General features: G+C 42.5%; 1 protein-coding gene and 1 long non-coding RNA gene across 7 annotated transcripts in view; one reads left to right on the top strand and one right to left on the bottom strand.

The window, feature by feature from the left end:
• Nucleotides 1-17,792, bottom strand: part of LRMDA (leucine rich melanocyte differentiation associated) — a 576,509-nt gene that overhangs the window by 71,144 nt on the left and 487,573 nt on the right. The gene's annotated exons all lie outside the window — the stretch shown is intronic.
• On the top strand, nt 14,325-16,721 carry LOC125933307 (uncharacterized). The gene is made up of 4 exons (XR_007460919.1): nt 14,325-14,521; nt 15,180-15,307; nt 16,280-16,460; nt 16,583-16,721. It is a non-coding gene; the product is annotated as an uncharacterized LOC125933307 (long non-coding RNA).

Genomic DNA, 17,792 nt, shown 5'->3' with positions numbered 1-17,792 from the left:
ACTTGGCTGGACTAGGAAACATAAAGCCAGCACAGGCACCCTGGAATTTTCTAGATCTTGTTGCTTAGGCCAAGACTAAGATAGTAAGCAGTGTTACGCTAGACTAAATTTGCAGGCAAATATGAAGTAAATAAAGGTACACGAGGGGCAGATGCAGCGAAGCAGGAAAGGCTGCTACAGGAATGGCTGACATCTGGGATTCTCTGTGCTTCACTCCCCTGCCTCCCCTTGATGTGGGAGTACAAACCTAGTGCCAATGAGCCAAGGATGATGGCGGATCAGGAACCATAGCTCGGTTACAACAGCCACAAACCCTCACCTTGGAGAAATCTGGGATTCTCAGCCCACCTCTGTTTCACTGGAAGATTTAAGCCCAATGCTGGAGTTTGAATTATGTAGAGAGTTAGTGAATAAATATGTTGAGAGAAGTCAAGGGGCGGTGGTCCTCAAGTTGTTCAGAATAGGGAAGAAGGAATGGAGCCAGGCCAGGCCGTAACAGCATCCTGGAGCCCAACAAGTAAAGTCTGTTCCATGGTTACCCTCTACCTTGCTAGCATGATGTAGATATAGAAAGAAATTGCCCTCTCATGGTGTCTGCATGGCTATTCACCTAAGGATACCTCACTTATACAACTCAGAAGTCCCAAATATGTGTTCCAAAATGTATTCACAAACAGCTCATTTTCCATAAATGTAAAATGTATTTCTAAAGATGCATTTTCCTCATTTCTAATTGATTAAATGGCTGTGATCCAAACCCTTCACTTGTCTTGTACCTTGCAGCTCTGTCCCCACTTAATTTATATAATACGTAGTTTGCTATTCGATGGAGTTAATAATAATTATGTAATAGTAACAGTAATATAAACAACAACAGTAGCTAACATTTGAGAGCTTATTATGTTCCAGGCACCATGCCAAATACTTTACACCCCATGGCATCTCACTTTACCACTTACCATAGCCCTGTGAGTTAGGTACAACTGCTTTCCCCATCTTACAGATAAAGAGACTGAGGGTAAAATACGTGATGGTAACCTGATCAGGGTTACAAGATAGTAAGTGTTGAAACTAGGATTCAAACATGGGTCTTCTAACTCCTGATCAGGTACTCTTAACCAAAAATCCCATCTAGCTCTTAGAAATTAAAAGTTTACTGAGAATCTTCCCTGTTCATATACAGTGACAATGATTTCTATAAGATATCTGATTTTTGGCCTTAGAACTATCTTCCTAATTCCACTATTTTTATCCTTTTATGTTTTGCTTAATCCAGACTTACGTGTCTAAGAACAGATTTTAAAACGGAACAAAACATAAGGTTGGGCCAATAGAGGCTGGCTCAAAATTAAATTTTGCACTGATATAAAGAAAGTTAATTAGTTTAATCTAGTCAATATCTGCTTTTATTAAACGTTAGAAATTAAATGAAGGTTTTAAAATAAATAAATCAAAGAAAATATTTCCTGTCTAACACACCCCCCAGTCTTCCCCCCTCTGGACGGTGTGTTAATCGGATGCTTTCCAAAAGAGGGATAGAACGTTTCTTAACATCCAATTCTAGAGAGTCCAGTAACGTATTTTCCACATAATAGATATAAATAATGAACACAGAGCTACATTAATTTTAATTCATGTTAAATATGGTTTCTGGGTTGAGTTTATTTGTAACACATTCCTTCTCTGCACTATTTCACTCCTCCCCACCATGTCACTATTTAGCTTGAAATTTCACAATATGGAAAAAAACCAAACCCAATCCTAATTATCTCCTGCAGGATCATAAAAATAACATTAATAAAATGTGGTAAATATCAGTGGTGATCATTACCAGGCCCGCATCACCAGAAAATGAAATGCAGCACCCCAAAGCAAGAAGGATTAAAGCAAGCCTGCCACCATTAAACATACACATTTTAGCATATTTGCTCTGTAAGCAGATTTAATAGTAATAATAAAGTTGTCTTTAATCTGAACTGGACAAAAATTTCAAACGTGCACGCATATGCATAGAATCTCTTGCACCTGTGCACAGTCTTCTATTTTTCAAAGCAATGTCACATCCACTATTTCATCTCTGTATCCCTATCACCCTCACTCAAAGGCAGATATAACAAGACTCATTCCCCTTGACAAAAGAGATTGAGAGAAAGGGGAAAGATGTGACCTTCCTGGATTCACCTAGTAAGTCAACACCTTGGGGCTGAAACCCAAGCCCTTTGGTACCCAGATCTGTGACCCTCTCATGAAAATAAGCTTACTTTTAGAAAAACCACATGGGCACAGTGACAAGGACTCCTTACCCATTGTATGGAAACATAAAGAACAAAACACAATTAGTAAGAATAAGAGATAAATAAGATGCCTTACCAGGGACTGAAGAAAAGAAACAAAGCAGCTGTTATCCAGCAGTTAATGATGTGAGAAATAAGCAATATTCTCTGCACAGCTTTGTTCTATAACAAGGATTACCAATACATTCATACAGGTATGATGGCTAGAAAAAGCATATTAGGTAATGTCAGATATGGAAAGTTTGACTGGCCAGTGTGTGACTCTATTGGTGTATGACTTTATTAATATAAATAAAACCCTCAATATCAGGATGCCAGAGTAAAAAGTAAACTTTGGTTCCTGTTATAAAATGCCTGATATGTAAAATTTTAATATACTTAAGGAAATTCAAGTACATTATCAACTATTGACAGGTACTTGTTTCTGTAAAAGGATAAGCAAAAGACATTAGCCTAAATAAATAAATAGATATAACAGCATGTATGCTGGACTCTAATGAATTAATTCCCTAATTGGTCTTCCCTGAATCCCACAGCAGTCTCCATTAGGTCTTCATCTACAATCCATATGTCAATAACAGGATGCTTCTATATCTAGGTCTATGGGCCAGCCACTTAGCTGGCCTTAGGAAATAAGAATAAACAGCAGGCAAGTTGAAGTTCAGAGAAAACAAAAGCCACATTGCCGCACAAGTAGCATGTTCCACAATGTAGGCCCAGGACCTGGTACAGTTCTTTGGTCAGTAAACACTGGTTTGAGTGAATATACTTCTCTGGGGTTAAAGGATACAGAATGGGGGCACCTGGGTGGCTCAGTTGGTTAAGCATCTGACTTGGGCTCAGGTCATGATCTCACAGTTTGTGAGTTTGAGCCCTGGACCAGGCTCTGTGCTGACAGCTCAGAGCCTGGAACCTGCTTCGGATTCTGTGTCTCCCTCTCTCTCTGCACCTCCCCCACGTGATCTCTCAAAAATATAAAAATAAACATTAAAAAATGTTTTAAAAATGGATACAGAATGGAAGACCAGAAGGGACTTACAAAAACTCTGGAATTAGTTACTTAGCCACTTATGTAGGACAAAAATTAGTTTATCGATCGAGTTTATTTTTAATTTTTTTAACATTTATTTATTTTTCAGAGACAGAGACAGAGCATGAGCAGGGGAGGAGCAGAGACAGAGGGAGACACAGAATCTGAAATAGGCTCCAGGCTCTGAGCTGTCAGCACAGAGCCTGACATGGGGTCTGAAGCCACAAACGCTGAGATTATGACCTGAGTCAAAGTAGACGTTTAACAGACTGAGCCACCCAGGCTCCCCTATCATTTGGGTTTAAAAAATTGGCTGGGGTCATTTGCTAGACATCCATCCCTTTAGGCAGGCTATGTACATAGGACTGTGCCCACGTATGTTCCTAAAGCTGACATTTGAGAATTCTGATCCAGAAGACCCTATAGTCCAGGGGGTCTCAAGCTTGAGTGTGCACCAGAATCACCTGGAAGGAATGGTAAAACACAAACTTCTGAGCCCCATCTCCAGAGTCCCGATTCAGTAGTTCTGGGTTGGAGCCTGAGAATTTTCACAGTAACAAGTTCCTGGGTGATGCTGATGTTGCCAGTCTGGGACCCCAGTTTAAAAACCACTGCTCTATCCAACACCCTCATTTTAGAGGAGAACCCCAGGCCTAGAGAAGGGAAATGACTTACTCTCAGGACCAGTCTTCAATGGCTCATTTCCTACTGGCTGATGGATCCTTTTTGTTAGGAGTTGAATTGTACCCCAGTAGCTGAGAACATCAATTTACTTGGAAATAGGGTCACTGCAGATGTAATTGGTTAAAATGAGGTCATTAAGGGGCACCTGTGAGGCTCAGTCAGTTAAGCACCTGAATTCGGCTCAGGTCATGATCTTGCATTCATGGGTTCGAGTCCCACATCGGGCTCTGTGCTGACAGCTCAGAGCCTGGAGCCTGCTTCCGATTCTGTGTCTCCTTTTCTCTCTGCCCTTCCCCCCTGCTCGTACTTTGTGTCTCTCTTTCAAATAAAACAAATTAACATTAAAAAAAATTTAAAGATGAGGGGGTTAAGGTGGGCTCTAAGCCAACATGACAGATGTCCTTATTAAGAAAAAAATCAGAAACAGACATACACAGGGAGAATGCCGTGTGAACGTGAGGGCAGAGACTGGGGTGATGCATCCACCCCAAGCCAAAGAATGCCAAAGACGGTCTACTGGCAAACCACCAGAAGCCAGGGGAAAGGCAAGGACCACATTCTCCCTCACAATCACCTAAGAGGACGTTGTGAAGCAGCCCAGCTTGGTCTCTCTTGGGCTTCCAAGGAGAATTCTCTACACCCACCCCTCAACTGAGAACCAAGGTTCTCTTGTCCTTCAAAGTCTGTGCCCAGGACTTGGCTCCAATGCGGGTGTGTACACTGTAATAACCTTTCATTAAAGCGATGTGGCAATAGGTCTCAGGGACCTTCCAACATGTTCACATTCTGACCTGGTATTTCTACCTCTAGGGCTTCAAACTAAAGAAACTAAAATCCATGCAGGAGGAATACATGTACCTGTGGACTGAATAATTGTGAAACAAAATGAAACAAAACCTTGCTATAAGGATATTATGTAGTCATTAAAATACTTTTCATTAGGAGTATATAATTATATGGAAAACGCACATGCTATAAAATAAAGAGAAAAGCAGGATATAAAATAATCTATATTAAAAAAGTGGAAAGAAATACATCAAAATATTAAGAGTTCTTAATTTGGGGACTGGCAAGACTATTAGAACTATTTTTCTTCTCTCTGCTTTTTCTTTAAAAAGCATCTATTGTTTCCATAATAGAGAAATATCTTGGGGGGGGTGGTCAACTTTCTAAAATTCACAACTTGCCTCTGTTCATCTTGGCTCTACTGTTCCTCGCCATCCTCATACAATGTCACCAAAAATCTGCCACAGGTTTGACAAAGTTTCCCCACACACAGAGGAAGGGACTTTTCAATTTGCAAAGGAGATTTATCATTTAAAATCTGATTAAAATCTGTTTCTTCCCCCATTACAAAAACCTTCGGTTAGAAGGACTATGAAATTCTGCACATAAGGTTTTCTCTCTTTTGTGTTCCTGGTGCCTAAGGTGGGGTTCTGCCTTCAAATCCTTCCAAGTGTTTCTTCCATGGAGAACAATACCCACATTTATCATCCTTTGTCTCTTCAGCTGCTTTCTTTTCCCTAACCAAGTTTTTCCCCCTTTCTAATTTTTTTTTAAACACCAGTGCCTAACATTCTTCCTTTTGTATATTGTCCAAAATACACTAGTTGAAGAGCAATTGGAGTTAAAACATGTCCTCTTTTAAATATGACTATCCATAGGGAATTCACAGTGATCAGACATTCACACCTTAGTATGGATACCTCTAGGGCTCGGTTTTCTTCCTAACATCTAGCTCAGACTACTAAACTGAAGTTGTGAACAAACATGAATGAAGTGAGTTTGCAGCATGTGGGCATGTCGTGAAGAGAGGGCATTGGCCAGGATGGGCATGAGATACGAAAACTAGAGCCACCAACGACAGAAAGAAGCGAAAATGGGGATGGGAACCTAGCAAAGGCAAAGGAAACCTTGGTCAGGGTTCTGTTGTGTGGCCCCCTGGAGAAGCCTTAATCCACTCATTTATTTATTGATTTTGCAAAGGGAGAATTTCTGCGGTAGCTTTTAACCAATACTCAAAGCAAACAGAAGCACCAAAACAATTTTTAAATTACATGACTAACATACTCTTAAGCAGGCAGAGTCTTGGGTTTCCTTTCACATTGAATATTGATCATTAACAAGTTGTACATGATGACATATTAGTCATTGCACGTGTATAAGCAGACATATATACATTATACATACATGTGTGTTGTGTGTGTGTGTGTCTTCATACACACTGGCCTCTTGAACAATATGGGTTTGAACTGGGAGGGTCCACTTATATGTAGATTTTTTTTCACTATAGTACAGTGTTCTATAACTGTATTTTCTCCCCCTTAGGGTGTTCTTAATATTTTCTCTAACTTACTGTATTGTAAGAATATAGCATATGGCACACAAAACACACAAAATGTGGATTAATCAACTGTTTATGTTACCATTAAGGCTTCTAGTCAACAGTAGCCTTCTAGTAGTTAAGTTTTTAGAGAGTCAAAAGTTATACAACGATTTTGGACTTCATGTGGAGTTGGGGACTCTAACCCCACACTGTTCAAGGGTCATGTATATGTGTGCATGAGTTTTTTTTGTGTGTGAAACAAGCTTTCATAATTACTTAGCTAAGTTCTTAGCCTGGTAAGGAATTCAGAGAGGTAGCAAACTCCCTCGAATTACATGCAATAATGTGCATGTGTGTGTGCGCCAGTTTTTGGGCAGAGGGTCCATAGCTTCAACCACATTCTCAGAGGGCAGAAGTTACTGTGCTGGGGACAGACATTCTAATTCAAACACATGCTGTGCCAGGCTCCAAGCTTTCACGTGCACACCCCCAGCTTCTTGCACAGGAGGTACCCCCCACACACACAAAAGAGGAAAGCTAGGATTGTGCTGGCCAAAGCACAGCTCTCTTCCCACATGGGGTGAGGCTATAGCAGCCTGGCCATGGCAGGGACCTGCTCTTTGTAGTCCAGCCAGTTCTTCCAGGAAGAATAGGGAAATGGGATGGGGAGGGACATCTAACTGGGTTTTCTCGAAGACCCTTTGATCCCAAGGAAGCAAACAAGCTGCCAGTTTTCTGATTTTCCACTTATTCTTTGAGGCAGATCCATTTTCCATTTTCTCTCCAAATCTGCTGCCCATTATACACAATCCAATGGCAAGATCCACTTCCCTCCTGTTTTTTGACTATCATGTTTCCTTTCCCAAAACTTCAGTTATCAAAAAATGGCTTAAAAATTCAAGCTGTACATTTATTACAGAAATTGAGTAAGCTTTTTAGCCAGTATTTTTGGGGATGCCTTTGGCATATCTTCAAGGGAGGGTAGCAGTCACTGATGTATAAACAGTAAGCCAACACAAACACAAAGGCCTACAATGATATATTAACTCTTGTGACTTTTCTAAGGCAGAAATATGACTGAACACATTTTATAATGTTTCTAAATATTATATTCACCAGAATACCCCATTGCCAAACCATCCCAGTTAAAAATTATGTACCTAGTTAGAGGCCCATTCAATTCTAGCCTAATTTAACATTTGGTCCCAGCAAGGGAAGGTATGACAAAAGGAACCTGGAAATGCTGTGAGCAAGAAACCAAGGTATCCCTTACACAGCCCTTGGGACCACTGCCCACCACCTGTGCCCGCCTACTTCGTGCCTCTCCCCTCCACACCTCAGAAGCAGCTGCAGCCCTGCAAATGCACTTCTATCACCAGCATTGTGGCTGCCTACAGTTTTCAGTTTATAAACCTGTAACTCGGATACCATCTCCTTTCTGCCCTCTGCACAAGCCCATAAACATCCCCAGCTCTGGCTCATGACGGGTTCTTTCCTCTAATGGAAGCTCCCTCCTGGATATCCCAAAAGAGAAAGATGTGTCTGGTAAGTGGGAGAGGTCAAACCTGAGCACAGCTATTTATTACATATACTGCGACCAGATGGATCTAACTCATCCATCAAAGCCCTCGTCATCCTCATCACATTAGCTTCTTATAAAAGCCTCCTGCTCTTTCCCCTCACAGTCCAGCCGCGCCACTTCTCTCCTCCTCTCTCTGTCTCCCTCTCGCTCTCTCCCTCTCATGCACTTTCAGGAAAATGAACCCTCTCTAACCCCATTGCTGTTCTCCTTAAATCATGGCTACCCATCACTCTGTGGCTATTTTTAAACTTTACTTTTATCAATACTCATCCTGTAGCTCAGGGAGATATTAAAACTGTACTGGGGCAAGGAAGGGCGTTTCTGACACTTGCTCCCTCATTCATCAGTTCCTCATAGGCCCGTTGGTGACAATGAAAAGATTTCACAATACCGTGCAGCAGAAACTCATTCTCCTGCTCATCCATCATGCTCAACCTAGCAGCAGTTCTACTGACCTAATCTGCAATGCCTCGGTACTCACTGGAGATTTCTTAAAGGCACCCTTCATTGTTGTCCGTAACAAAGAACAGGTCTGGGCCATTCGATAAGGAGGCTAAATGGTGCAAGGATTAATGAAATATTCCTGCATCTCCCCCAGTCCTGGGTTCAAAGACTGCGTGGCGGGCATAGCCAAGCATCCTCTCGTGGGCTAAATGCAGTGCGGCCCACCCATAGCTCAGTTACATGTACTCAAAATACAAAGAACACTGCTTGGGGCACAAAAGAACGAAGGATCCCAAATTGCAGGCTCTGTCACTCTTCCATTTCTCAATTCATTCACTGACGGTGTTCCTTCATTTAGCAAACAGTTTTTAAGCATCTATTATGCACCAAGTTCTAACATCAACATTGTGTCATAAAGGTGAGTACAAACCCTGGCTCAAGGAACTCATTAGTGGAATGGAAGGCAAAAACAGCAAAGATTCAATGATAGCAGTTATGGTAGACTGCTAACTGTCCCCTGGCACACTTCCTCCCTTCATTACTTCAGTTACAGAATTCCCTTTGAATTGTAGCCGGGTACGTGGCAGCCCGGCTAGAGACTACATCTCCCAGTTACCCTTCAGCTCAGTGGTGCCATGTGACTAAGACAAAGCTAATGGAGTATCAGCCAAGTGTTGTGGGCAAAGTTGATGTCACACCTGAAAAAAGCAGCAGGCTTCACACTGCCTCCCCTCTTCCCATGGATTGGAACAGACATATGTTGCTGGTGAGCCAGATTTGGCCACGAAGACCAGGACAACTAGCTAAGGAATAGCAGAGCAACCAGGAAGGAGGAGCCTAGCTTGGTGCCCGAATGACCTCAGGGAGCAGAAAGACTGCTGGTATCAGATGACCCTGAACTGGCTATGGCAGTGACCCAAGCCCTGATGGCAGGTCTAGACGGGTGTGAAGAAATGGGACTCAGACACGCAATTTCCATTTTGACCTTCAGAGGCCTCTGAATGAAGCCCGGGGCGGGGGGGGGGGGGGGGGGGGAAAGACTGCCCTAAAGGTCCCTATGTGTTTTGCAGCTGACATGAGCCCATTTAAATGCCCAGAATTAGGACAAATGAGAGGCAATCCAGAGACCCCAATAGACAAACACAATAAGCAGTCCTGATTGATTTAAGTTCACAGACCATTTCCCCCTGACCCTCCAGCTTGTTCCTTGCTAACCAAAACAAAGCCTCTCTAGAACGTTCTTAACAGTCCACACTGTTCATTCAGTTAGCTACTCACATATTCTTTCAACTCTCCCTTTTCAAGTCTCTGTGCTGTCTCTGGAATGAAAACGCAAGCTCCTCGAGGGGAAGAATTGCATCTTTAGCTTCTCTCTCACACAGAGCTCAGCAAGCCACAGGCACTCAAAAAATATGAGCCAACTTAGAAATGGGACACCCAAGAAATGCAATAAGGGAGACTGGGCAAATTTTGTAACAGCAAAACATTAGTGCAGCAAAGAACATCTGAGGTGCTCTGGTTTAGCAATTCCATTACACACATGCAGAAAGGAGAACTCCAAGACAGGTTAAGTCCTGAGACTAAGGTCTCACAGCTCGGTAATGGCAAAGGTGCTACAAAAATAGGGTCTCCCGTGTGCTTTCTGCGATAGTGGAATGCCAATCTGGGCCAGAAACAAAAGCCAAGCCCTGTTACCAATACCAAAGGTACCTACTCTCACCACTTTTGTTACAGCCCACCACTTTTCAACCCACTCCTGTCTGGTAGCAAATTCCAGTTGAGAGCCCAGGGGCAGGTAGTAGAGAGTAGCAGAGACATGTGTGGACAATTGTGGAGTGTAAAGGCTGAGGCACACGATTAGCTTAATTTTAATCTATGTCAGGCTCTTGACCCTCTTCCCTCGATTCCAATCAAGAAACACCTTAGCAACTTTAAACTTGAAAAGGCACCAATTTCTCCAGTCCAATTTCCACTTTTCCAAGTAAACTATCCCTATTTTATAAGGTAACTAATGTGTGCTACACAAAAATGTTTTATTTAAAATTAATTAATCTAATATGTCGTTGATTTTAATATTCTATGATTTTATGTACCACTAAGAAAAAAGCAATGCTATTAAACTAAAACATAATGCTTTCCAATCATTTTGAATTTTTATTTTATACTTATTAAAATAGTTGTTTTTGGCCAATTCAGATATTTTTATCACTCATGTATGTATGCACACATGAAATATATGGCATAAGGTATTCTAAAAACTGACCCTCTGGAAGCAATTTTCAGCTCAGAGTTGATCAATGTTTCCATGCAAAATACCATCTTCTCTGTCAGTCCAGAGTGTAGCTGATGCAGCCACCAACATGCATTCTGCACATTTTGATACAAACAAGTTCTCAATCTTATCAGGAAATGCCAATAGAAGTTTTTCAGACAACACTGAGTTCTAGTCTTCCCTCAAATGGTCCTTCAGTAGTTTGTTGACTAAAACCATAGGGGTTACAGTTCAAAGGAGTCTCCAAGATAGCCGCCAAGACTGGCCCAGCAGAGACAAATATACCATGATAGACCCTGGTCATAGCTTTCTTTCTTAAGATGCCATAACAGGGCAAGATACATCCCCATGTCAGAGATTTTAAAATGTGAAAAAACACACATCTTAACATGAAATTAAGTGTTACTTTAGGTGGGCATTTATTGCATTATTTTCCCAGAACTGCATTCCCTTCTTTTGGGGCTGTCCATGAGCTTGTGACAGGCCTCTGCCTATCATGGGAGGGTACAGCTTGCCTCCCAGACACAAAAGTGGATGCAGGACCCCAATCCTAGGACTACATTCACCTGCCCACCCCAACCTCAGACACCGAGGGTATCTATCACAAGGCCAATATCAAGGCATCATTCAGAGTGGAATATTAATCCAGAGATTCCAAGGGGAAAAAATCACCTTCCAAGCTCATTCAGGTTATTGGCAAAATCCAGTTCCTTGTAGTTACAGATCTGATGTCTCTGATTCTTTCCTGGCTACCTGCTGGGACACACTTTCTGCTTCTCTAAACTGCTGGGATACCTTCTCACAGGAAACCTTCCATCATCAAGTCAACATGTCAAATCCCTCTCCTGCTTCAAATATCTATGGCATCCTCTTCTTCCACCAGTTGAAGAAAGTTCTGTGCTTTTGATGACTGTATGATAAGATTGGGCCCACCTGGATAATTCCTGTTTTTAAAGGTCACTTTTAAGATAATCCCATCCTTTTTATCAGTGTTTGTTTATTTTTGAGAGAGAGAGTAAGTGATCAGGAGAGGGGCAGAGAGAGAGGGAGACAGAGAATTCGAAGCAGGCTCTGGGCTCTGAGCTGCCAGCACAGAGCCCAACATGGGGCTCGAACCCACAAACTGAGATCATGACTTGAGCTGAAGTTGGACACTCAACTGACTGAGCCACCTGGGTGCCCTGCACGATTCTCCTTTTTAAAGGTCTACATTACACCGTAACACAATCCTGGCACTGATGGTACATTCACAATTCTCAGGACTATGGGGCACAGAATCGGGGAGGGGGCATTTTTAGAATTTTGCCTACCACACCAGCCCTTCTGGCAACTATGGGAATGACCTAAGTAGTCTTCCAATAAAATCCTTTATTCTCTTAAGTTAGGCCAAGTTGGATTTCTGAGCCCTAATACACTATTAAATCAAGTAGAGCAAAAGACTAATGATATCAAGAATGACCTGACTCATTTTGACCAATGGGGAGCAGATAGTACTGTTCTTAAATTAATCTAAATAAAGCTAATTCCAATTCCATTTGGGAACATAGGCCCTTCAGGAACTAGATTAACAACAGTGAAAATGCAGGAAGATTACAGCAGTGCCTCAAGCATTTCAACAGGAAATAGGATGTTGCGTACCCATCTTCATACAGGGCTGACAGAGATAAGAGCCCAGAGCCCCTAAAAGACAATTTCCTTAAAAAAAAAAAAAAAAATCCAAGATCCATGTTTTAAATCCCACACATAATGGGAAAAGGAACCTTCCACGCCTTTTCTCTTTATTAATAACTTCCGAGTATTTGGCTCAGAATATCATAATTAGATTGCTATAAAATAATCTTGTTCTGCCATGTGATACACTTAGTGAGGCCTCCACTCACCCAAGTATCCCTCACTTACCTTGTCTCGCCAAAATGGTTCCAATATTCTTTGCAATGAGTGATCAGAGAGAGAGAGGAAAAGATGAGAGAGGAAAAAGGAGAGAACGCAAACGTATCTGAAGAAAACCATTTCAAAATTTTTCTTCAACACTTATCTCCAAAATGGCCCATTTGATTCATGAACATCTCTAATGTATATCATCAGTGACTGAAGGAGTTTTTTTATATGATTTTTGACAATTTAACAAGTCCTCCTGACAAATTAAATGGTTGTGTTGACAACTTAACTGTACTGCCAATCAATATTTTCAATTACTTTCATTGTCATTCAGAAAAAATACAACACGAGGTCACACAGTGGTAAAACCAAGGGAAAAAAAAATAAAACGAGGAGCGACTGGTGGGGTGGGGGTGGGGGGTAGGGAAGAAGCAAACTTTAAGACACAACACATCATCATCTGCTCTGGGCCTAGGGGACTCCGGGGTTCTGAGACATGTCTGGAAAATGGCACTTCCCTTGGGGTGACTCTCTCAGACTCTACAATGGAGATTTTTCCCTTCCTACAAGCTATTTAAAAGTCATTAGATTTGAGCCATGGACACACAGCATTTTATTAAAAGGCCCTCCTTTCAGGCATTTGCCAAGCTGCCACCACCACGTCCTCAGTCCTCCAGAAAGGCCCTCCAGGACCCACAGGTACTGTTTCACAGCCTTTCCAGGGGTCGATTGGTCAGTCTGAAAAATTCAAGTCTGAGAACGCCAAGGCAGAGGTCAACCTTCTTAAGCTTTTCAAAGGGGTAGCAGCAAATCAATATTTTCAAATGTGTATTTATCATGCGGGAAGAGAGGTTACCCACGGAGAGCAGAACAAACACAGAAATATTCCAGTTTTTTACTGTCCAGAGAGTAGAAATGGAAAAAGATGATCTGGGGGTTAAAGGCAGATTTCAAAACTGATCATTTTTTTTTTTTTAATGATCGCTCAGAGTAAAGGATTTTAAAGGGATTATTCAGGGAGAGGCACCAGCCCTGAAGTCAAGGAGAATGCTGTGGCAGTGTCCCAGGTCCTTGTGACTTCTGGCCACTCCATCACTAGTGGTTGTTGCCTGACCATGAGAAAAGAACACAAAGCCCTCCCTATTTGGGTCTGCCTTCTCTGAGTAGCTGCCCATGCTATTATTCCCCTGCCCTAGGCTGTCCTCCCTCCTTCTCAGGCCCTGAGACTCACCTCCTCCAGGCAGTTTTCTTGGACTGCACTTTCCCAGCTCTCCTGGTACAGTCTGCACCCTCCCATGCCCGTTTAGCTCTGAATCATTTAGTGTCTTGTATTATTATCTAAATGTTCCACATACTAAGCGCTTTAGAAATATTTACTTAATCTCCTTAGTGAACTGTAAGTACCCTTGGGAAAGGACAACGTCAGCCTTCTCAGGACCTCTCACCACAACCGATACGAGGGTGGCAGGAAAGCCTCTGCCAATGGTAGTGCCAGATGATGGGCAGCAGCTGCCAGGAATTACATGCTGAGGCAGACGGCCGACTCCCAGAGGATATGAGGCCTCACTGAGGGAGAACGCAGTGCGAGGGTGGGTTGTGTCCATCGCAGGCAAGGAATCAGGAAGTGGTGAAGCGTGTGTCTTTTCCCCTACTCTTGGACAAAACACTGATGTATGTACAGAGGGTTCTTGATAAGTGACTTAAAGAATTAAGTCATAATGAGGCTCTAGCATGCAACAATTCTGGAACTGTTACTTCGTCACCAAACTCGGACTGTGACTCGGCAATCACTGTGCACAAGGGGTAGTCTCAGATGGTAGAGAGCCACGGTACAGTAAGACACGTCCCGGGCCCTCAAGGGGCTCACCAGCTAGTGAGCATCAGAGACAAGAGAACAGTATTATTAGTAATAATATAGCAACTGGTCCCCAAGGAGGACTTCGTTTCAATTTGGAGGAGGAGGAAATGCTTCCCAGGAGTGATGTCTGGTACTGGTATTGGGCCCTGAACGGTAAGAGAATTTAATAAGCAGGGATGAGAGGAATGAACATCTCAGGAGAACAAACACAGAACGCTGGCTTAGCCCTCAAAGGCTATGCAGTCTAGAAGGAAAGAGGAGGCAAGTATAAACAAGGTATGAAGTGGAAGAGATCAATAGTCAATTGCTGCCAGAGCTCTGTGGCTAGATCCATGTCTTAGAAAGGCCAGCATTGTATCAATGAGTGGGATGTATTCGAGGGATGAGAAGCTGTAGGCTCAAACTAGCTGTGGTGCCATTAAAAAAATGGAGAGAGAAACAGGTGAGGACCTTGGCCAGGGCAGTGGCTAAAGACAGGGAAATAAAGGAACACCTGTGACAACTCTGTTGGCAAAGGGTCATGAGCACCAGGTGACTAGGCAGACATAAAGACTGAGGAAAGGAAGAAGGGTGATAAGCCCAGCCCCATAAAGGCTACAGTCATCCATACACATGGCCAAACAGGGAGGACAACCTCTGAATCCTCTTATGAATCTTAGCATCTTAGCAAGGGCCTAGATTTCTCCCTCTAGATGCTATGATGATTCAGGAGACCCTTTCCCACAAAACTAAAGGACTGGGTTCTCTAGGCTTTAAGAAGAGTATTCCTGTTGCCAAGAAAGTTATAACACCAATATATGACAATATCCAGGTATCTTGAGACAGGTGAAGAACAACTCTCCAAAAGGAACAAGAAAAGGGAGTTAAACGGATACACTTCAGCACTCAGCATCTGCACATCAGAATACACAGTTCCTCAGGAAGCGAGCTTCTCTGCAGGTAAATAGTGACACGTTCAGAGCCCGTTACATCACTAAGGTAGGTCATCAAAAGCTTCAAATCCAGGGCTCCAAAGGGGAAACTCATAACACTGAAGCTTTTGAGAGGCCGTTGTTATAAAGGTTGAAGAGGATGGGCTACAAGCTATCCAAGTATCCAAGTATCCTTGTAACCAATACAAGAATATTCCATTCTCCACGGTGCTTCCCCAACTTACACCCCACAGCCTGCCCCTGCCCCTTTCTACCAGGAAAATTGGGTGAGCTCATCATCTTCCCAAGCCCAGAACCCGCCCACATCTGTGAGGCATAGTTCTGTCCTCTGGGACTCTCTGAGCTTGTTCCATCCTTTTAAGACTTCTGCTGAGAAGCCCTCAAGGCTCAAACATTACAAAGCTTTGTCGGACCAATCACTTGATTGCACAGTGTGAAGAAAAATTGACAAGCTACATAACAGAGGCCCCGATTTATGTGTACTCAGGAGAGGGGCCTAACAAAACAATGTCCCACTGATCATCAACCTCTTTACCAAGTGGCTGGCTGCCACTGGTGTTGCAAGACACTCCCCCTCAACACACACACACACACACACACACACACACACACACACACACACACACCTTTCCCCTAATGGCTTTTCTTTGTAGAATGAACAAATATTCCCTCAGTCCTCACAGTAATATAATGCTAGAAATTAAAAAAAGTAGAATTTGGTGCATTTCTCTCATCACACACACACACACACACACACACACACACACACACACTTTAAATAAACAAAAACAACAAAGGAGATGAAGAAGAAAGAAGAAAAAGAAGCCTGGAATTGAAGCTTACATAGGGAGAAGCATGGTTCTCGAAACCAGTCCTATGCTTGTGTTACTGAAAAACCAATGGATTTGGCTCAGTTCTGTTAACCATCAGCAATTATCTTCCTGTCAAAGCTAAAGGTAACAAATTTCCCCATATCCAGCAAGGCTATATCACCAACCGGACACCAACATCATCTGACGGCAAGTAAATCACCACAGCAGCCATGGGCCCTGACAGACAAATGCTCTGTCTCAGAAAATCCAGGCCTATCACTCAGAAGGGGAAAAAGGTTCTCTCAGCTGGTCTCGCAGAGAAGAGATTAAATGTTGCAGATTTTGTAAGTAAGTACAGTAGAAAGCAAATCCTAAGTATGAGAATTATTAATGGACTTTACACCAGTCTTTTTAATCTGTTGCAAACATATGCTCATCTATTTTACCTTCTTTCCTGATGGACATAACAGGCAGCAACAGTGCATTATCCCAACCTTAATCAGAGCCAACAGTACAAGAACAATGTCCTGCTACCTATCAAATGGGGACTACTTTAGCAAGAGCTGTTCTTTTATAATGAAGACTGTGTAATAAAAGATACCACTAATATGTCCTGTCCTTATACTTAACAATAACATTCATTTCATGATATGCTACATAATGGGGATATCAGTCCTTAACCTACTCAGGAACAAAGTACTGCATTATCACAGGGCAATTGGAACCTGGCTGGAATCCCCGATAATCTACGGGTGGAAGCAACAATTCCCCCCGGCAAAGGACACAGAGTGCTAGTGTCAGACTCCAAGAACCAGTTTGCCACTTGATTAAAGCCACCTTGAACCCTCACAATCACCAAGTGTTAAATATGGGACTGAAACATGTAACATTATGCAAACACCACCAGGGAAATCTTCACTAGATTATACAGTAAATGTGTGAGCATCTACAAAGAAGCTTGTTTGATGCACCAGTTTATTTCACAGATTCACAGACCTGCTATGAACCCAGAGCTCAAGTAGGAATAGTGGGGGTCCCAAACAAATCACTGTCTTTAATAAAAATGCAATCTACCTGAAAGGATAAACTTTATCCATAGAACTCAATCATCTAGCAAGAACCAGCTATCAGGCTCAAATTAGACATACAGAAAAAGGGGAGAGATTTATGAATGGGCAAATGGTGCTGTGCTGAATCAAAGGTGACATTACTGGCTTAACAGCCTGGTACCATGAAGTGTAAGTATGTGTGTGTTTAAAAATAGCTATTGGGGCGCCTGGGTGGCTCAGTCGGTTGAGCGTCCTACTACAGCTCAGGTCATGATCTCACAGTTTGTGGGTTTGAGCCTCGGTTGAGGGTCCGACTACAGCTCAGGTCATGATCTCACAGTTTGTGGGTTCGAGCCCTGCATCAGGCTCTGTGCTGACCGCTTGTTCAGAGCCTAGAGCCTGCTTCAGATCCTGTGTCTCCTTCTCTCTCTGCCCCTCCCCCCACTCACGCTTTGTCTCACTCTGTTTCTCAAAAATAAATAAATGTAAAAAAAAATTAAAAATAGCTATTTATTGAGGCCTCACTACATGCCAAGCACTGGCCAAATACTTTCACATATTATGTCACTTAATTTACACAAACCGTGATGAAAACCCTTTAATATTATGTTAAAGATGAGAAAATGAAAAA

Source organism: Panthera uncia, chromosome D2, assembly GCF_023721935.1.
Source record: "Panthera uncia isolate 11264 chromosome D2, Puncia_PCG_1.0, whole genome shotgun sequence".
Lineage (NCBI taxonomy): Eukaryota > Metazoa > Chordata > Mammalia > Carnivora > Felidae > Panthera > Panthera uncia.
The sequence above is the reverse complement of the archived record's forward strand: the minus strand, read 5'-3'. Positions and strand labels throughout refer to the sequence as shown.